Here is a 22,839-nt window from a genome sequence, read left to right as displayed (position 1 = left end):
TCTTTCTACTTTATAAAGTGTTAGAAAAATTTTGTGGTAATGGAATTCGAATGGAATTAGATTAATAACAAAAAAGTCTATTATTGGGAAGTTGAAGTAAGGGTAAATGACTTAGAAATCCCTTAAATATTGAACATTTCATTTAAAATGTATTCTTGCCTTAACATCTGCAGTTCAGTGAGTAATTGTTTTAATTAAAGTAACTAAGAGGTCACTGGATATTTGGTCTTATATACACATTATATGACAATTTCAAATACATATTTTTATGGATCATGGGCATGCACCAATTATGACAATTCTCTTCATTCTAACATTGCCTAGTTAGTATTTTTTTCTTCTCTTTTGTAGTGTCCCTACCACTATTAGTCACATGAGTCATCTTTACTTACAGAAGTAACTATTCACATCAAATAGAAATAAAATGCATGACCCTTTAGCCCTTACTCATGTGAATGACTGCACCACACCTTTAAGAAGAGGGGGGAATTTGGCTGGCTGGCTGGCTGCAAACGGAGACAAGGGGCCAGCATGATGACACTGACTCATCCCCTGGGAACTGGATGGGCAGAAGAGTTTAAAAGGGCAGCCCTGTGCATGAAACCTCCTTTTATATGGGAACAGGCTAAGGCAGCACCCACACTCCCTCCCCTTTAGGTGGTGAAATACCAAGTTTGGTCAAGACAGGCTGTGCGCATTGTGCTAGCCGCCAGATAAATGGCTTGGAAAAGGACGTAAAGAGCAGGTGTTTGTTAAGGGAATGGAATGGGGGATGGTGGAGGGGGTTGGAGCTCCTATGACTGATACAGCAGGGAGACAACCCCCTTTTCTTATAACCCACTTTAACCCTCCTCCTCCGAGTGGATGCTAAGGTCCCAGAAATGGATTTGCTGTTGGACCTAGATGGAAAATGTGTTTGTGGTGGGGGGGAACTGGCAGAAGTCCCCCAGGTAATTACCGAATGAACATGGGGTTACTTGCGCTGTATACTTTTCTCTGCTGGGTAGTCCCATACATCTAATAATAAAGTTGCGGTCTGCTTAAAACCATATCAAATGTCTCCTGTCCTTCTTTTGGTATAGTCGGACAATAAGGGATGCAGGGTCAGGTCCTTGTTTCTATTCTATAAACTTGATAAAAACATTGGTTTTCAAATAGCTACTTTAGTGGCCTATAACATCTAAATCATTTGGTGAACCATACAGAGGGACCACCAGGCTGCAAACTGGAGTCTTTACGAGCAGGCAGGTTGTGTGCTTCCAGAATGGCTTCAAATTTCACATTGTAAATCTTAAAACTCAAATATTGAGTTAAACTTTGAAGTAAGATGGTTCCGCAGTTGTTCTATTCACAGTAACTCTCTGTTCCGTTTAGATTCTTATACTGTCCCATGCCCATGATATGAGAGTGCCGATCTTAGCACTTTGCAGCTGCAGATTTCTAAGGACTTCACCTGAGCATCATTAAACCATTTTTCAGAAGAGACAAATTGAGGCACAGAGAGGTTCAATATCTTGCCTAAGTCACACAGCAAGTCATTGACAGAATTAGAAATGGAACCCAGGTTTCCCAGCTCAGGATCTGCTGCCTGGTCAATAGCTCCAAATAGCGCTGGTACCAAGGATATTGTAGGGTGGCGTTTTTTACTTTTTCATGTGCAAATAAATAATTAATAATAATATATAAAACTCTGGCATTTTCTCTGATCTGCCCTTACCCCCTTGAACTAAACTGGGTAACTCAGAATACTTTTAATATTTGTTTTTAATTTAATGAATTACAAGTCTATATAGTACAAACGTATTTCATACTTTTGCCAGTTTTAAGCCAACAGTCATTCATACAATTAATAATTGTAAGTATAATGATCTCTGCTTAGTGCAATGAACAATATGCAGATCTATTTTGAATTGTGTAGCAATGGAACATGAAATCATCATGGCTATTAGTTTGAAAAAACATATATTGATGTTCCCTTTGATGGAGCAAACATGATCATGATTATTTTGAAGGCTCCTATTTTGTGTCTAAGTATATTAAAATAAAGTAGTTCTGGATTTTATCAATATATCATGTTTAAATCAAATGTGCAGTATGCTCTCACTCTTTCCACACACACTTAGATTCACATTTGATCTAGTTAAAATAAGTATTTTCTTCTGATTGGAGAAAATGAAACAGAATTTGCATGGAACTTTTCTCAACTTCAGTTGTTTAAATGAGACATTTCATCTAGTTGTCAAACTATTTAGATAGTCAAGGCATAATTTTAAACAGCTATTTCCTCATTTTCAATTTGACAGGATACGACCTTTCTTAGTTTGAAGCACCATTTATTTTATAATGGCCCCCTAGGAACTACAAAAAGCCCCTGGAAACAGTAATTCAAATAATTAAAAAGAAATTAATGATTACAAGATAGTATCTCATAGTACTGGGCACTGAGTTCTGAATATTTACATGTATTGTAACTCAGCTCAATCCTGCCTACATTACATTTGTCTTAATTATTACAAAATACTTTATCACATTATTCTAAATACAATTATACACTTTACCTAAGTTACTGTCAGCTCTTCAAATGTGATAAAAACATAGTAACCCTATGGGGAAAAAACCCGATATTTATTTAACTGTTAAGTCTGAGGCCAATGAATATGTATGTGATATTCCCATGTTACATACATATATACACTTAACAAGCCAACTTTGAACCTCTGTATGACTTATAATAAATATATAAATAAGTTATACAGAGGTTAAATGTTTGCTTGCTAAACATGTATATGCATGCAGCATAGAAATTCCACTGAAGTCCCATGAGAGCTATGTACATGCACAAACAGCTTTATTGGAACTTCAGTGGGATTTCCATCCTCTTTTTCTCTCTCTCTCTCTCACACACACACACACACACACACACACACACATTTAGTAAGCAAATTATACAGGGATTCTAAGTTTGCTTGCTTAGTACTGAATTTCAATTTTAAAAAGTTAAAATTCTATCTTGAATTAAAAATATTTCAATATTATTGGATTGCTCTTTTTCACCTAAGTATAAACACAATATTTCTAAGGTTATGAAACTATAATTTTCTAAGAGTTATCAACATTTGTGTTAGGTTGCCCTTGAAAAAGCAAATAGCAGCTCCCAGCTCACTATGTGGATAAAGGTTCCATAAGTTATGAAAGCTCTCATTCTGCTTTACAAATGAGACAATATGTTCCCACTGCATCTGGGTGTTTGTAGCAAACTGAATTCACATTGGTGAAATATCAATAAGCAAAAACACTCCCTGTAGCAGGGCTGTCTGTACTAGAGGTGTGCCCAGAGTGCTGCTGCGGTGTAATGATCACAAGCTGCTGTAATGGCCTTTAATGACAAAGGGATAGATTTTCAGAGACAGTTAGGCAACTACCTCCCATTGTATCTGCAGTGGGAGTTACATGCTTAGCTGTACATCTGTCTGAACATTTCATCTGTCTGAAAATTTCCTCCATGTCAGAGAAGTGGAGAGTGCCATGGAGTGACACACAGTAGTGCTGATATGAATCTTTATTTCCTGGACCCCTATCTTCTGAAATGCATCAGAGTACAAGTTCATGCTATTGTCACAGAGTCCAGTGATTACTATTACAAGGATAAGCAGAATTATGAAAAATAGTGTAGGTGACAACAAGATGTTTGATTTGGAGATAGAACTATAAATGAGGTTACATAGGGAAAAGAAGGAAAGAAGGCACGACTGTCATCCATGTACATTTGAAGATGTCAAACAGTCTTTATTTCAGATGACCATACTTCTAAGAACTCCTCAGTGCCAACTGCCAAAGGGTTCACTGTTCTATCATAGTAGCCCCTGAAGGCATGGCAAACTCACTATATCCAACGCATTGCTGATGCAGTAATCATCTATAAAGAATGTTGCGTCAGATTTTAAATGAAAGTCAGGATTGTGCTGGTCATTAATATAATTGTGAAATGTATGGATGGATAATATTGAAAAAGTTATGTATACATACTGAAATTATGTCCTCAGAGTTTGTAGCAAGGTATTACCTTCAGCAGAGGTGAAAAATTGGTTTTGCCAAACAAAGGGACATACATACATACATACTAATCAGTCTATCTAGGTTCCTAGATTCACAGAAATGTAGGACTATGAGGGACCTCGATAGGTCATCTAGTCCTATCTCCTGCATGGAGGCAGAATTAAGTATTATCCAGACCAAGACTGTTAGATGTTTGTCAAAATTGTTCTTAAAAACTTAGAATGGCAGAGACATCACAAACTCCCTAAGTAATTTGTTCCAGTGCTTAACTACCCTGACAGTTAGTAATTTTTTCCTAATGTCTAACCTAACTCTCCCTTGCTGCAGTTTAAGGCCATTGCTTCTTGTCCTGTCCTAAGTGGTTTAGGAGAACAATTTATTATCTTCCTCTTTATAATAAACTTTTACGTATTGAAGACTGTTATCAAGTCCCCTCTCAGTCTTCTCTTTTCCAGACTAAATAAACCCATTTTTTAAATCTTTCTTCAGAGGAAATAAGAAAAGGAGTACTTGTGGCACCTTAGAGACTAACAAATTTATTTGAGCATAAGCTTTCATGAGCTACAGCTCACTTCATCGGATGCATTCAGTGGCTCACGAAAGCTTATGCTCAAATAAATTTGTTAGTCTCTAAGGTGCCACAAGTACTCCTTTTCTTTTTGCCAATACAGACTATCACGGCTGCTACTCTGAAACCTGTCATTATTCAGTGGTAATGTTTTCTAGACCTGTAATCATTTTTGTTGCTCTCCTCTGGACTTTCTCCAGGTCCTTCATAAAGTGTGGAGCCCAGAACTGGGCACAATACTTCAGTTGAAGCCATTTCAGTTCAGAGTAGAGTAGAAGAATTATTTCTCATGTCTTGGATTCCAACACTCCTGCTAATACATCTCACAATGTCTGCTTTTTAGTTTGTGACCTCCTATAACCTCCAGATTCTTTTCTAGGCAGTCATTTCCCATTTTATATTTGTGCATTTGACTATACCTTCCTAAATGTAGTATTTCACATTTGTCTTCATGAATTTTCTCCTATTTATTTCAGGTAAATTGTCCAGTTTGTCAAGAAAGATCATCATGAATTCTAAACCTGTCCTCCAAAGCACTTCCAACCCCTCCAATTTTGGAATCATCTTCAAATTTTATAAATTTACTCTTTGCCGGTATCCAAATCATTTAGGAAGATATTGAATAAAACTGGACTCAGATCTCTGCGGGACCCACCTCACTAAGCTCTTCCAGCTTGACTGTGAACCTTTCATAACTACTCTGAGTATGGTTTTCCAACCAGTTGTGCACCCACCTTATTGTAGGTTTGTTTAGACTACATTTCCCTAGTTTGCTTATGAGAAGATTATGTGAGACAGTATCACAGGCCTTACAAAAGATGAGATATTGCGTCTGCTGTTCTTTCCCCCTCCCCCCTCGCCATCTATAAGGCTTGTTACCCTGTCAAAGAACGATATTAAACTGGTTTGACATGATTTATTCTTGATCAAATCCATGAGGTTACTTATCACCTAATTATCTTCTAGGTACTTGCAAACTGATTGATTGATTGGCTCCATTATCTTTCTAGGTACCAAAGGTAAACTGTTTGGTCTATAATTCCACAGAATATCAGTATTCTCCCATATACTTCCATAGATAGATACTATGTTTGCCCTTTTCCTGTCCTCTGGGATCTCTCCCATCCTCCATGATTTCTCAAAGATAATTGCTAATGGCTTATAGATCTCTTCAGCCAGTTCATTAAGTCATCTATGATGTATATCCTTAGGCCCTGCTGACATGAAAACCTCTAACTTGTCTAAGCAATTATTAAATTATTCTTCCCCTATTTTAGCCTCCAGTCCTACCCCATTTACACTAACATTCACTATGTTAGTCATCCCATCATCGCTAATCTTTTTTGGTGAAGAAAGAAACAAAAAAGACATTTAATACTTTGGCCATTGCTGTATTTTCTGTTATTTTCTTTCCCTTCTCATTGAGTAATAGGCCTAACTCTGTCCTGGGCTATGAATATATTTGTAAACTATTTTCTTGTTATCCTTTATGCCCCTAGCTAGTGTAATCTTCTTTTGTACCTTGGCCTTTCTAATTTATTCCTTATATGCTTGTGGCGTTGTTTTATATGTAGTGTATAATATATATTCATTCTTCATAATTTGAGCTAGTGTCCATATTTTGTATGACTCTTAAATTTGAGGTTGTTGAAGAACTCCTGGTTAATTCAGAGTGGCCTCTCACTATATTTCTTATCATCCCTTGGGATGGTTGATTTCTGCCCTTCATGATGTTTTTTTTTTAATCTGACAACTCTCCAGAACTACTTTTTTCCCATTAGACTTACTTCCCATGGGATCTTACCTAACAATCCTCCATGTTTGCTAAAGCCTGCCTTCTTGAAGTCCATTATCTTTATTTTGCTGTTTTGCCTCCTACCATTCCTTAGAATATTGAACTGTATCATATCAAATACAGAGTAAGTCTAGTAAGCCAAAACAATGGAAGCCCTGTTTACATATGAGGCAACAAAGGGATGGAAAGTCAACAGGAAGAGAAGAATAGGGAGAAAACAGAAAGTGTGTAGAGGCACACTTCAAAAGGTTTAATTGGACTATTACTCGAGAACAGGGACATCAATTGTTGTTATCTTGTTATCTTGTTATCAATCACTGAAAGCGCAAAAAGTACAGCACTTTTTGCATCCATGAACAGCAGATTCCACCCATGTGGGCTGGTGATGCTGGGACAGTGTTTTATATGAGAGATGTCTTTAAACAAGGATTTTAGCCTATTAATGTTAAGTGAAGGCATTAAGAAGAGTGTTATACTTTTTGTTCTATACATAATCCTTTTTTTCCCCCTTATTCTTACTTGGTGTCTCTTAAATCTTATATAATAAACTGTTTCACTATAAATATATCTCCGTGCTCTGGTGTTACAAAGGACCTGATCCTGTGATTTACCAATCAAGGATTCAATTTGTTCCCTTGAGAACAGCAAACCTCGTAAATGAATATCCAATGATAGGGGCTGAATATTACAGGAGGATGCTTTCAGAGATACTCAGGGATAGGAGTGCTGTAAAAGAAAATAAGGACTGGCAGAGCTCTGAGGAGATTGTTGGGGTGTCTAACAGACTGGTGGAGCCAGGAAGCTTATATCCCGTTAAGCACCAACAAGTCTCTCCCTCACTGAGACGGGGTAGGGTCTGTGACTGTGACTCCCAGTCCTAGGCACCTGGAGAATCACCACAATATTATTTTCGAAACCTGTGAAGTTTAATGATATGATTACTGGTCACAAAAAACTGTGTGAGGGAAAATTCATGGGAAACCATGGAACCATACCAGCTTTGCCACTAAGGAGTCATGAGAAAAGTAAAAACACAGGATCTTAACTTACTTGACAAATGAGCAAACAATCATCACTCTGACTGCCTAATCTGCAGTTTGTCTCATTTTAATGAAGGGCACTGGCAAGAAACCAGACTTTGTTAGCCCACATTTTCAATAATGCTCCAGAACAATGCACAATTGATGAGCACAAGTCAGGATTGTGGTTTTGCACATAGGTATGCTTATACATAAATCCCCAATATGCATATACTGTACACGTACATTTGATAATCTGGTCAATTTTTTCTTCATGAGATCTCTACTTTCACATTTACACTTATTATAGATACCAAAGAAGAGGGTATCAACACAAAAATATCAGTCACTAAGATCTTGGTCACAATCTGTAAAAGGATACAGTTTCTATATATGGGGCATAATTCTGATCCATTGCCTAGAAATGCGTATATACTGAAGGCCTGGTGAGCACTATCAGCATACATCTTTCCCTTTAAGCATATACAACTTCAGTGTTGTCTTCTATCAGCCTGTAAAAAGGGTGCCTACCTTATAGTGTCACCTTCTGTCAAGTGTGACTTCACTGAAGCCTGCCTCAATTTCCCCATCGATGGGGCAGTAGTGGCTTCACTTTAATAGCCCAGGCAAGGAGAAGCCAAACACTCTAATGAACAAAATAATCTCTTGAACAACCATTTAAAAGCTGTTACCTCAGAGCCCAGGTTTGGAATTTTACAAAATTAAAAGTCCCAAAACAAACCATCAGGGGACTGATCAGACCAATCCTCAGGGAGCTGAACTAGAGATCACCGTCCCTTGCTAGTTGTGCAGTTTCTAGTCTTCAGCCCAGGCCTACTCAGCTTCCTCTTCCTGTATAAAACAGGGCAGCCTGCAGTTGAAGCAAGGAGCCCTATTTACAAACAACCCTCCCCGCCAAAAGCTAATTCTTCTATTGAAGTTGCTGAAACTTATAAATAATAGTTGCCTTTTTGGAACAATTTACTCTAAATAAATGTAACATGTTTTATGATGCTATCAAATAATAGGGAATCTAAAAATAAATCCTGATATGCATACCTTAATGCCATATTAGAAATAATTTAATTGAGTATATTGAAATTGAAGAGCTACAAGTTGTGAAGAATAAAAGCTGTGTAAATCCTTTAATTTCATGAAAACACAGCAGTCTAACATTGAATGAACTGTAAGGTCAACAGAAGTTAATCTTAATTCCTTAATCACATATCAAACATTTTACAAGCATATGTCTTTAAAACCAGCGCTGGAAAAACTAAGCAGAAAAATATTCAACACTATTAATTTATAGCTCACCTCCTCATGTTGATAGACTGCTGCTCAATACAGTAGAAACATCCCAGTCTTGAATTATGATAAAAAAAGCTTTTTCTACTGCACCTCAAGCATAGGCAGTTGTTGCTGCTCAGGAAGTATTTACACTCTCATGCTCTTACTGCTATCAATAATATAAATAGTCAAAATCTTCACTGACTATTATAAATAATGCATGAAATTCTATAGGCTTCAGCTGCCATTGAACATCATTTGAAGCTTGTCATAAATATAAAGGGAAGGGTAAACACCTTTAAATCCCTCCTGGCCAAAGGAAAAACCCTTTTACCTGTAAAGGGTTAAGAAGCTAAGACACCCTCGCTGGCACCTGACCAAAATGACCAATGAGGAGACAAGATGCTTTCAAAGCTGGAGGGGGGAAACAAAAGATTCTGTGTGTGTGTTGTCTTTTGCAGGACCAGAGCAGAAATGCAGGTCAGAACTCCTGTAAAGGGTTAATAAGCAATCTAGTTAGATATGTGTTAGATTCTGTTTTGTTTAAATGACTGATAAAATAAGTTGTGCTGAATGGAATGTATATTCCTGTTTTTGTGTCTTTTTGTAACTTAAGGTTTAGCCTAGAGGGATTCTCTGTTTTGAATCTGATTACCCTGTAAGATATTTACCATCCTGATTTTACAGAGGTGATTCTTTTATTTTTCTTTAATTAAAATTATTCTTCTAAGAACCTGATTGCTTTATCATTGTTCTTAAGATCCAAGGGTTTGGGTCTGTGTTCACCTATGCAAATTGGTGAGGATTTTTATCAAGCCTTCCCCAGGAAAGGGGGTGTAGGGCTTTGAGGGATTTTGGGGGGAAAGACGTTTCCAAGTGGGCTCTTTCCCGGTTATATTTGTTAGATGCTTGGTGGTGACAGCAATAAAGTCCAGGGACAAAAGGTAAAATAGTTTGTACCTTGGGGAAGTTTTAACCTAAGCTGGTAAAAATAAGCTTAGGGGTTTTTTTCATGCAGGTCCCCCATCTGTACCCTAGAGTTCAGAGTGGGGAAGGAACCTTGACAAAGCTCATGAATGCTTCTTAATACTTTACAAGTAGTGGCTGGTATGAGTCTGAACATAATCTGTTTCAAGTTTTGCAGATTCTGTTCCAAATTGTTTGTATTTACTTTTATTTACAAAATTAACTTCTATGTGAAAAAGGTTAAAAATCAAGTTACAAATGTTCTCTCATACAAGTTTTGCTGATAAAGGTAGCTGTGCTGAAATAGTATAGTTAAAACTTAGAACTGAGGCATTCTAATTTAAAAATTATCACTATGCAAAAATCAATGTAGAATATGTTAAACAGATTAAAAACTGGCTAACTGATCGATATCAAAACATATCTGTAAATGAGGAATCAACATTCAATGGGATTGTTTCTGGTGAAGTCACACAGAGATCAATCCTTTGCTCAAATGTTATTCAATATTTTATCTAAGATATGGAGAAAAAATAATTGCTGGTTAAAAATCACACTTACAAAATAGGAGACAATGTCCTATAATAGAACTGATCTGAAAAGGGGGTCACAAAATACATCTATACAGGGATAAAAAACCTGCAGCTGGCCCTGGTCAGCTGACTCAGGCTCATGGAGCTGAAAAACAGCTACGTAGATGTTTGGGCTCTGGCTGGAGCCCGAACTCTGGGACCCTGAGAGGGTGGAGGGTCCCAGAGTTCAGGCTCCAACCTGAGCCTGATTGTCTGCACAGAAATTTTTAACCCCACAGCCATAGCCCTGAAAGTCTAAGGTAGTGATCCAGACCAGCGGCAGATGTAACCATAGAACATCATATGAACATGAGCTCACAATGTGATGTGGTGACTGAAAAAACAAATGTGATCCTTGGATGCAAAAGCAGTGCAATATCAAGTAAAAATAGGGAGGTGTGTTATCATCAGTTCATATGGTGTTAGTGGGACAATGACTGGAATACTACATCTAGTTCTGTTGTCCACACTTCAGAAAGGATGACTACAGACTGGAAAAGGTTCAGAAAACAGCAATAAGAAATATTCAAAGTCTGGAAAATCTGCCTTAAAGTGAAAAATCAAAAAAGCTCGATGTATTTAATTCATTCAAGAAAAGGTTAAAAGGTGACAATCACAGTATGTAAGTGCCAACATGAGCAAGATATTTGATCGCTGAGGGCTCTTAATTTAGCTGACAAAGACATAGCAAGATCCAATAGCTGGAAGCTGAAACTAGACAAATTCAGACGAGACATTAGGCACAAACCAGAGGTATACTGTACTGTTGTAACTATGCTAAGATATACCACTCAATTATCTCAAACAAATAATGGCAAAATGTGCATACAAACACACATTCCTGATAATTCCCCCTAATGTTTTCCTGCACAACAGTTGGGCCCACAGAACAGAAAATGAACTCAGTTTTACATCCTCCAGAAAGTCCAGGTGTTAGGGGAGAAAATAAACATTGGGCAAAAAGGACAATGCTGTCTTTTTGCATTGCTCCTAACTTGAAGCTTCAAAATGATTGCTATGTTGGTATCTTCTTTCCATAAACAAAAATATAACTATGTTTTTAAATGAAAAAGAAAACATATTAAACATAAAAACACCACAGAGATATTAGATTTACTTTATTTTGGGTGACATTTGAGCTAGACCTTCCATGGGTAGCTATGGTTGAAATTTCATTATGTTTCTAAAGATTTGCTAGCAATCATTTTAGCAATTTTTGCTCACATATTCTCCAATTTTATTTCCTAGAGATGTAAATTAAGTCTAGGTAAGGATAATGAAATATAAATCAGAAGTTCGGAAAGTCATACAAATCATACCATCAGTAGCTAATCTAGTCCAAGATACTGTGTAAAGTTAAAAAAGGTCTGTTGCATATTACCTATTTCAACTCAAAGTGTCAAACTGGCAAGGTGATGGGTCACCACAGAGCCTTCCCTGTTCCCAGACAAATGCACAATCTTACCGATATAAAAACAGTAACAAAGCAAGTGGCAATTTCAAGAAATCCAAACATAGTGCAAGGTAATATTTGAAAAGCAAGGACATCCAATGTTATAACATTTTCCACAAGTAAGATGAGCCCTAGAGCTTCAGTGGTCTTTAATGAGAAGTATGAATTCAGTAAAACCACTCTTCTTTTTTCTCCTGTCCATTCACTGCCCCCATCCTCAACTCCATCTTGCCTTTACTTCCAGCTCAGTAGTTCACTGCAATTCACAAAGAAACACAGGACAAAGGACTGAAAGGGACATACTGAGTCACTAGAGCCCATTCCTCTATCACAGGCCACCAAGTCATATAATCTTGATCACAAATTTATCACGCTACATCTTAAATCTAGTTTGGTTGTTTGCCCCCAACATTCACCTCTTGGAAGTCTTTTCCAGAACCTCACTCCTCTGATGGTTAGAAGCTGTCAGGGTTTCTTCCCCACTTTGAACTCTGGGGTACAGATGTGGCGACCCACATGAAAGACACCCTAGGCTTATTTCTACCAGCTTAGGTTAAAAACTTCCCCAAAGGCACACATCCTTTCCTTGTCCTTCGATGGGTACTGCTGCCACCATCAAGTAATTTAGACAAAGATTCAGGAAAAGGACCACTTGGAGTTCCTATTTCCCCAAAATATCCCCCCAAGCTCCTTCACCTCCTTTCCTGGGGAGGCTTGAAAATAATATACCAACCAATTGCCTTTAATAAAAGTACAGACCAGACCCTTTCTTTAGGACTTCCAAATCAATCAGGTTCTTAAAAGAAGAACTTTATTATAAAGAAAAAAGTAAAAGAAGCACCTCTGTAAAATCAGGTTGGAAGGTAATTTGACAGGGTAATAAAAAGATTTAAAACACAGAGGATTCCCCTCTAGGCTTAACTTCAAAGTTACAAAAACAGGAATAAACCTCCCTCTTCGCATAGGGAAAATTCACAAGCTAAAACAAAAGATAATCTAATGCATTTCCTTGCCTTTACTTACAATTTTTGTAATCTTAGATGCTTATTTCAGGTAGGGTTTTAGCAGATGGATTTTCCTGCCCTGGTCCCTCTCTGTCAGAGAGAACAACAAAGAGCACAAACAGAAACCTCCCCCCCCACAAATTTGAAAGGATCTTCTTCCCTTATAGGTCCTTTTGGTTAGGTGCCAACCAGGTTATTTGAGCTTCTTAACCCCTTACAGGTAAAGGAGGGATTTTATGCTACCCTTAGCTGTATGTTTATGACAGAAACCTTCTAATTTCCAGCCTAAATTTATTCATGACCAGTTTATACACATTTGTTCTGGCATTAACACACTTCTTTGGTTTAACCAGCTCTTCTCCCTTTCTGGTGCTGTACCCCCTCAGATATTTACTGAGAGAAATTATACCCTCTCAGCCTTGATTTTGCTATGCTAGACATGACAAGCTCTTTTCGTCTCCTTTCCTAAGGCAGGCTCTCTATTCCCCTGATCATCCTACTGACCCGTCTCTGCACTGGTTCCAGTTTGAATTTATCTTTCTTAAACACGTAGCTAGAATTGTTTCAAAAAAGGTTTCAAAAGAGGTCTTATCAGTACCTTGTACATTAATACATGACATCAATTCTTGCCTATTGCTACTGGAAATACCTTATCTCATACATCTTCGGATTGCATTTGCCTTTTTCACAGCAACATCATACTGGTGACTAAGTCATCCTGTGATCAACTAATATAAACACCTATGTTTTTCTCCTCCTGTGTCATTTCCAACTAATGAGCCCCCATCTTTTAGGGGAAATTCTTACTAGTCCCTAAGTGCATGATCTTGTCTTTGTACATTAAATTTCATCCCAGTTATATTACTCCAGTTCTCAAAGACATCCAGTTCTTTCTGTATAACATTCTGATACTCCCGACTTTGTATTGGGATGATGGTACAGTAACTCCTCACTTAACGTTGTAATTATGTTCCTGAAAAATGTAACTTTAAGTGAAATGATGTTAAGCAAATTCAATTTCCACATAAGAATGAATGTAAATGGGGGGGTTAGGTTCCAGGGAAATTTTTTTCACTAGACAAAAGACTATACACACACACATACACACTGTATAAGTTTTAAACAAACAATTTAATACTGTACACAGCAATGATGATTGTGAAGCTTGGTTGAGGTGGTGGAGTCAGAGGGTGGGATATTTCCCAGGCAATGTCTTATTGCTAAATGATGAACTAGCATTTGGCTGAGCCCTCAAGGATTAACACATTGTTGTTAATGTAGCCTCACACTCTACAAGGCAGCATGAATGGAGGGAGGGAAGACAGCATGGCAGACACACACACACACACACCATGTGTGTGCACATGTGTGTGTGAGAGAGAGAGACACATTGCCTTTTAAGTACAGGAAGTTGAGACAGCAGCTTCTGCCTGCAAGCTCCCTCAGTGCTGAGCCCTGTTGTGTCATACTCCCCCCCCCTCGCACGATGTAAATGGAGTAAGTGGGGTGCAGGAGCGGGTGGAGGGGGCTGCCAGTCTGCCCTGGTTCCAAGCCCCCACCAGCTAGCTGCAATGGGCTGCTCTTCCTGTCAGCAGTGGACAAAGTAGGTGGCTGCCAAACGACTTTATAAGGGAGCATTGTGCAACTTTAAATGAGCATGTTCCCTAATTGATCAGCAATCTAACAACGAAACAATGTTAACTGGGATGACTAAGTGAGGAGTTACTGTATTGGGACAATTGTATTGGTGGTGTAATGGCATGGCACCCACCTCTTATCAGCACCCTTTCTGGTTTGGTGCGTCTGTGGTCTTTCAACAGTCCCAGCCCTGGTATCAAGCCATAACCCCAGGGCTTCCTCCTGGAGGCTCTTGGTCTGTTCTGGCCCCAGCCCTCCAGCTGGACCTCAACAGTTCATTTCCTTTTCCGGGGGTGTATCCATGGCTGATTATAGGCCACTGCTCCAGTAAGCTATGAGGGGATACCAGTCCTGCCCCTACTACTCTGGGTCCCATCCCAGGAACCCTAAGAATAGCAGCCATGTGCCACTGAGCCTTTTAACTAAACTGCTTTCAGTTCCTTAGGCCACTTCCCCATGGCCCCAGCCTTCACAAAAGCTTCACCCTTAACTCAGAGCTCTTTCAAGTTCAGGCCCAGCAGACAGCCAGGAGCTCTTTCTCATTTCTCTGCTCCCTGCTAGCACTGAGCTGTCCATGGTACTGCAGTTCCCTTTGGCCAGCCAAGAGCACCACTTGCACTCCTCTGGCTCCAGCAAGGAACTGGATATATCATTCACAATTCACCCCCGATCACTTTTATAGATCATAGGCATTGCTTTCTCCATGCCACAGCTGTAATCTGGGCAAGGTTTACATAACTATGCAGATGTGTAGGGAATTTAGACTCCCTTAATCTCCTGGAAAGCAAAGCAGCCAGAGCCATAGCACACCCCTTGATGAGGAACAATGAGTAAGTTGGATGGTCAATGGAACAAGAGAGTTGAATACAATAAGTATGATAAAAAACCAAAAAAACAAACAAAAACAAAAAAGAACTATTGAATTAAATATACAAACATGCACGTGTGTGCACTCGGACAAGTTGGCTGGTTCTTGCACATGCCAGTTTCTCACTGATACCTTTTACAAAATTATTAATCTATTGTGCAGGAGATGGTTTATCACAGAATTGCTCTTTCAACTTCACCCTGTTATGACAGTGACAAAATAATAGGACCAAACACAAATGTTTAGTAGTGCATTTCAATATATGCCAGATTTTTCATCAGTCTCATAAACCATGCCGAAAAAATAAAAGTTAATGCCTGGCAGCAGCCGTGTATAATTATTGTTCTGAAAAGTACTAATACATATTTATGTTGATTTAGGACTAGGTGTAAAATAATTAAGTTAAGAAGGAATTTATGCTTAACAGCCTAAGTACTTTGTAGAGGCAGTTCAGTGTAATTTTTATTCAGTATGCATTCACTTTCACAGGTGCAGCACTTCCATTGATGGATGACAAGCAATAATAAAAAGGCAGGTTTACACACATAGCAGTGGATCACTGCATAGTCATAGAGAAAATCCGAGTCAGCAACACTCTTAGGAGGTCACAAGGCAATGAAGGCTCAAGTTGAAAACACAAATGTAATATATTTACTGTCATGTGACTTGAAACAGACCTCATCACACTCTCAGTGAACCCATATTATCGACGCACCTATTCAGGGCATGCTATGCACTTCAAGGCTTTTGGGAGGAGAAGGAAGAAAAGATAAAAAGGGGAAAAGAAAACCCCCCAGAAATAACATGCTAATAATTTAAATGAAAAGCAGATATCCAGAAGGTCAGTGCCTGATGATATGTTTTAATCAGACTATTTTTCTAAATGGTTTTGTCAGTAGGATAAAATGTAGGACATCACATGCTAATAATGAAAACTATATGTGGGCAGAGGAAAACAAAGCAGGGCTGTGAAAGATAACATTTGACTTGATTAACATGACTTGGAAACACTAAAAGGATATAGTAAGCTTCCATATGGAGTACATATGACAAATAAAAATGTAATTTATGGTTGAGCAAAGTTAAGTAGCACGGTCCTTCATTTAATGTGGTGTCTTAGTGGCTAAAAGTGCTCCTTTATTAAAACCAGTACCTTAAGTATTAAGTGTTTAGTGTATTAGTGTTCTAAAACTGAAATAAAACTAAACCAAGTGGTGTATGTTTAGCAAGCTATTCTTGAAGCACAGATATTCTGAGCACAGGGATCACTTACAGGAGAAAAAAAACTCTGAACTCCCACCTGCAGTCCCTTGCCTTTTCCTACAGCAAAATAGAAATAAAAACATAAAAATGGCTGCAGCAGGTCAGACCAATGGCCATCTAGCCCAGTATCTGGTCTTCCAACTGTTACAATGTCAGCTGTTACTTTTATAATGCAAACAAGATAACTGTAATTGAAGGAAATCTGGACCTGACCTTTGGTTTCGAAAGACTGAATAATATGAAAGTAATGTTTACAAAAGTATGACATATGGCACTTTACTGTCATGTACTCTTATTTCTGGGCTGTCAACTTCCAGCATTCCTTCCAATTGCTTATTGCAGAATGAAAGATGAAGAGCCATCCCCCTTCTTACACTATTATAATGGCGAAGACGGAAGAATTTTATCTTGCACTAAAATTCAGTTGAGATTTCCCTGGATTGAGGATAAAATTTTCAAATGACCTAACTCCCATTTTGAAAACTGACTTAGAGAGGTGGTTCAGGGTATATCTAAACTGCAGTTGGAGGTATGATTGCAGCTTGTGTAGGCATACCCACACTAGCTTTAATCTAGTTATCATGATTAAAAATAACAGTGAAGATGCAGTGCAGTAGGCTTCAGCACAGGATGGAAATGCGAGTACTTATTCATAATTTTGGGTGGGCTTGAACAGCCCACACTGATTTGAACATGGACTTAGGCACGTAAGCAATTTAGACATTTTAAAAATCCTACTATCTGCAATTTCAGGCTCCTAAATACCATTGAAATCTGGCCCTAAGAGCCTTAGTCACTTCTGAAAATGGGATTTGAGGTCCTAAATCACTTAGGCGATTTTGAAAATATTACCTGGCTTCACTACCTAATGAGATAAGAAGAATAAAGTAAAATAAATACTGCTTTTAAAACAGTTTTGATCCCCACTTTACAATTGAGCTTTAAACTGAGTGAATTTTAGTAGGCGCTCAGCTTATCATTTCCTTAATAGCTTTCCTACTGTCCAAAACAAAAAAACCCAAAGTCTCATCTTTTCAGTATTTATGCTTTAATTTTTGGGGAAAAAAACTTTTTAAAACTGAAATGTGTGCCATTTTGATATTGTGTATGAGGTTCTTGTTGAGGAAAGGGGTGCTAATAATGCAATTAATTATTTACACAATGTTTACAGCTTATATCTCTGGGCCATTCATTGCTGCAATAAATGATAACATCAACAAAGACAGCACTCTTTCAACTTCCAGAAGAAAGTGGATTATAATAGTCTCAGAAAATGGACTAAACATAACGTATCTACTCAACCTTACTCATCATGATTATATAGCTCCCACATCATAGACAGGCCAGTTTTACAGTGACCTCAGCACTTCATTAATAACTGATAACCAGGAAAGTGCACAGTTTACAACCTAACATAGCAAGGCTGAACTCTGCACCCACAAAGGAGGTCATCCCTGTTAGTGAACATATTGCTCTATATAATGGTGTTTTTAATTCAAAAAAATCTTCACCATTTTTAACATCCAACAGCAGTTGAAATTTAACACCTTACATTAATTGATTGTAGGAGAGTAGTTTTCAGTGTTGTTGTAGCTCTATTGGATCCAGGATATTAGAGAGATAAGGCTGGTGAGGTAATATCTTTTATTGGAGCAATTTCTGATAGTGAAAGAGTCAAGCTTTTGAACACAAAACTCTTATTCAAGTCTTGGAAAACTAAATATAATTTGGTATGGATGATTTAGGATAAGTAAACACATATTATAAGAGACCATTCACAGAATCATAGAAGATTAGGGTTGGAAGAGACCTCAGGAGGTCATCTAGTCCAATCATAGTAGACCTGTCTGGAATCAAGTGTCTCTAGAATTATTTTGTTGAGAAATCAACCACTCTCTTTCTACAAAAGGCATGTATTTGAGCAAAAAGACAGAAGAAAACAATGGGCCAGATTCACAAATACAATAGCATAAATCTGATGTAGTTCCATTCTCTTGAGTGGACTTATTCTGAATTTACACTAATGTAACTGGAATGGGAATCTGCCCCAAACGGCGTGAACAGGGAACAGAAGGGAAGAATTGTTAGAAGAAGTTCAGCTAGTCAACACAAGCAATGTAGCTTCTCTGTTACCCAGATTCTTTCAACCTGACCTTGAGATAACCAAATATTACTAATTTTTATGTTGGTTTATGAATAAAAATGGAAAAGAAAAAAATTATTTCCTTCTATGGATCCTTCAATCTTCATACATTTTCCCTTAGTCAAAAACACATTATGATTTAAATCTATGACTGAAGAAGAGCATTCAACACCAGATAAATTTGTGAAGTTTCAATTAAATCATTGATGCCAATCCCTACAAAAGTAAACTTCAGGATGAAAATGAATAAATGGGCATTAATACAACAAAGACTATATTGGTCACCTGGTGCTCTCTTCTGATTTCATACTCTTAATCCCATAGATTTTCATACACAGTAAATTAAAAAGTGACATAATATTGCTGAATTTTATTTTATATATGTGATAGAAGTCTTTTTCCAGTTTGGTATATATATCAAGAAGTATGATATATGGGGTAAGAGGGAAAGTAAGGGCCAACTGTTTGTGTGAACAGTAGAAAAAGAGAAGAATTTGTTGAAAAGAAAAACAAGCTACACAAAGTCTCCTGTACCTCATCTTTTAAAAAGTCTTTGAAAAGCTGGGGGTAGAAAATAGCTTGAATGTACAGGACTTTTTCTTTACCCTTTGTCTAGCTGGTCTAAGGTGGTCCTCTGCACCATGGTTAAATTTCTCTCAAACTAAACTGATTATTAACAGTCCCTTACACATATTTAGCTCAAAATGTTACTAACTGACACTGAAAACAATACCATTTTCTTTTAGGCCATTTTTTCTTGTTTAAAATACATGTTTGTTGTATCCCAACAATATTTTCATTTGTTTTGTTTTAAGATGTTTATTTGGGAGGAAGCGTAATGGAAATTTAACGTTGAGTTTCATTATCCATATCTTGGAACAAGATAATGATCAGTATTCCAACCCGCTGCTGCAGGCAATGAGCAAAAAACAGAGCACAGGGTGTCAGGATTTGTGCAAAAGTGTCTTTAAGCTGCTTTGCACCAGTCCAGTCCCCCAGAATGAATTACAGCAGCCTAAAGGCTGATCTATGTTACACCAACTGCCTGTGATCCTTTCTCTGTGCTCACTCTCCTTACATAAACCACTGGGGCGGTAGAAGTCATTCTGACCCACTCCATTTTAGAAGGGCCCACTGACACCAGAAAGTTGTGAGAGCTCTCACGGACCTACTCCACCTGAATGTCAAGAATGGAGGCCACCCTTCTCACAAGATCTTGATGATCCCTGTGGTCCTCTGGCAATAGTGAGTTGCTTGTCACCTCCATAGCTTTGTCTGGTCATGAGGAAGAGGATGCAACAGGATAGTGAGGTAGTGGCTGCTGTATCTTTTGTGGTAGAGAAGGCTGCTTGGTACAGATACCGGAAATTGTTGTCTGAGATGCCAATGCCCTTGTCGCACTCTTGAAGAAACCAAATAAGGCAGAAGAGGGGAAAGTTCTAGCTGGAAGATGGACACCCAATGGTATCCAGAATGGCCACTGATATGGGCCTGGGTCCTATCTTTGACTGGGCCATTGCCACTTATGAGGAAGCCTGTGCTGTGACTACTGCATAACCCTTGGTCCCCAATTCTCTGACAGAGGGTATGCACACCTTGGGCGGGAAGCAGAAGAACATACCTCTGACCTGACTCCATACCCTTGTTACTGAAACCATAAAAGCTCATATGTGAAGTGTTTAGAGCTGACAAAAATGTGTAAATTAAAAAAATCTGTAAACAATATTTTGACAAATACTTCTTTACTGTTATGTTCATCAGATCTGTACAAAGCAAAGATGCAGCAATACAAGAGTAACGGAACCTCTATTATGGCAAACACAGTAGCTTTGTCACTGCATAACAAAGTTAAAACACATTAGTGTGGTCGAGAAATTTGCATTGCCACTCCACAACTCAAGATTTCGTAATCTGGCACCTTTCACCAGCACTATAGTCATTCAAGATTAAAATAACCAAAGTAACACCTCTGCAAGGACAGCAAGAGATGAACAGGTACTGAAATATGCCCAGAAGTGTAGTTTGGAGATCAGAGGCCTGACCCTGCTCTCGCCTATACCAATATAAATCTGGAATAACTCCAATAAAATAAGTGGAGCTATAGCAAAGTTAAATCTGTGTGAAAAGGGCCTGGAGAAATTTGATATATGAAGAAGGGCCAATTATTATTTAATTAGCATGCAACACCACTATGATAGCATAAAATAAGAAAAAAAAACATGATAAAGTAACAAGATGAAAGGTAGGCGGAAAAAATAAAACATGTTTATTTACTGAGCTTGTGGGGGGGGGGGGTACAACTGCAGTATGTACATAAGGCCTGAAGCTTTTGGTTTATGAAGATATTATTCAACAGCCAGATTCTGCTCTTATTTATGCCAGTGTAAATCTGGAATAACTCCACCATACTCTGTATGGTGTTACTTGCAAATTACACTAGTTGTAAGTAAATGCAGAATCTCCCCTTCCCTGCCCCCTCCCCCCGCCTACACACACACACAAATTAGCTATGTTTGCATCTGGTGCCACTATAAGGATACCCTAATATATTTTCAATATTCTAGCTATGACTGAGTAAGTCATTTGTGAGTAAGTTTCAAGTAGCATGAAAGTCAGTACATATAAAATGTGGCTGCTTGACCAAAATGCTATAAAAGGCCATCAGTGTTTTATCTTATCCCCGCGAGTGCTCTGAGCCGAAGAGATCTTGGACCCTGTGATGGGGTGTGACTCACCACTGTGGTGCCACCTGCTGTCTGTCTGAGGAATTAGCACTGCACCCTCTTCTGGTGGTGTCTCGCACAGTCATCTCTGTTCCTAGACCCACGTCACTCCCAGGACCACAGCATCCTTCTCAATGACACTACCCGCCAGCTGTGCCACACTCTTTGTTCCCCCTGTTCCGGGGGGACCTGCAGTCTACTGTCCACCACTCCCTTCAGTGACAAACTGCAGTCCACGGTCTAGCCACTTCCCATGTGGTTCCAGCACCTTCTTTGCCCTTGCATCACAACCTCAGTCTGCAGATCCCTGCAGCCTGTCAGGGCAGCCTTTAGCTCTCTGGGTCTCTGCCTGCAGCACTGCTCTGTCCAGGGGGTTAGCTGCCCTGTGCCTGCAAGGCAGCCAGTCGTCCTCCCTTCTTCAGATCCAGGGAGTGACTGCCCCTTTTCTTTTCTGCAGCCCTTCTTATATGGGCCAGCTTGGCCCTGATTGGCTGTTCCTATAAGCCCTCCCTAGGGCTGCTTTTAACCCCTTTTCTGCCAATATGGAGCAGATACCCCATCACAGACCCCAAGAACAATTACATTGGGCTGAAAGCAGGTGCCTTTCCCAACTAGCTCTAATACCAGGTTTGAACACTGTGCATAGGTAAAACATTGAAAAACAAAACAAAAAACAACACTGAATGACCACACCCTCAACCCTTTACTAGGGTATGGCTCTGTTAATAAAAAACACAAATAAAGTGAGAGGGAGATCAATTCAAACCTGCTCCGCGTACTTGGAGTGTGCAGACTATTATCAGTGCTTGGGTGAAAGCTGACATCTTGGCTGACACACAGGGGACTGAACAGGGGACCTCCAGCGCTAAAAGCCTGTGCGGCAACGGAACTATAGAGACAAAGTTCCGTAGCTGGGGGCTGTAACATCTCATATCCTTACAGGGAAACCTGTAAATGCCCTCCTTCCCAGCACCAACAGGGGATAAACTTGCATCAGGTTAGTTTTGAGAAACATCCTTTTGATTAAAAAGAAAAGGAGTACTTGTGGCACCTTAGAGACTAACAAATTTATTTGAGCATAAGCTTTCGTGAGCTACAACTCACTTCATCAGATGCATTCAGTGGAAAATACAGTGGGGAGATTTATATACACACACAAAGAACATGAAACAATGGGTTTTATCATACACACTGTAAGGAGAGTGATCACTTAAGATGAGCTATTTCCAGCAGGAAGGAGGGGGGGAAGGAGGAAAACCTTTGGCGGTGATAATCAATGTGGGCCATTTCCAGCAGTTAACAAGAACGTCTGAGGAACAGTGGGGAGGTAGGGTGGGGGGAGAAATATCATGAGGAAATAGTTTTACTTTGTGTAATGACCCATCCACTCCCAGTCTCTATTCAAGCCTAAGTTAATTGTATCCAGTTTGCAAACTAATTCCAATTCAGCAGTCTCTCGTTGGAGTCTGTTTTTGAAGTTTTTT

The 22,839-nt window shown here is 38.8% G+C and overlaps 1 protein-coding gene across 4 annotated transcripts in view; it reads right to left on the bottom strand.

Moving 5' to 3' along the window:
* The window catches only part of PCDH15 (protocadherin related 15), an 811,839-nt gene that overhangs the window by 603,484 nt on the left and 185,516 nt on the right, over window positions 1-22,839 (bottom strand). The gene's annotated exons all lie outside the window — the stretch shown is intronic.

Source organism: Dermochelys coriacea, chromosome 7, assembly GCF_009764565.3.
Source record: "Dermochelys coriacea isolate rDerCor1 chromosome 7, rDerCor1.pri.v4, whole genome shotgun sequence".
Taxonomy (NCBI): Eukaryota; Metazoa; Chordata; order Testudines; family Dermochelyidae; genus Dermochelys; species Dermochelys coriacea.
This window is presented reverse-complemented; position numbering and strand designations above follow the sequence as displayed.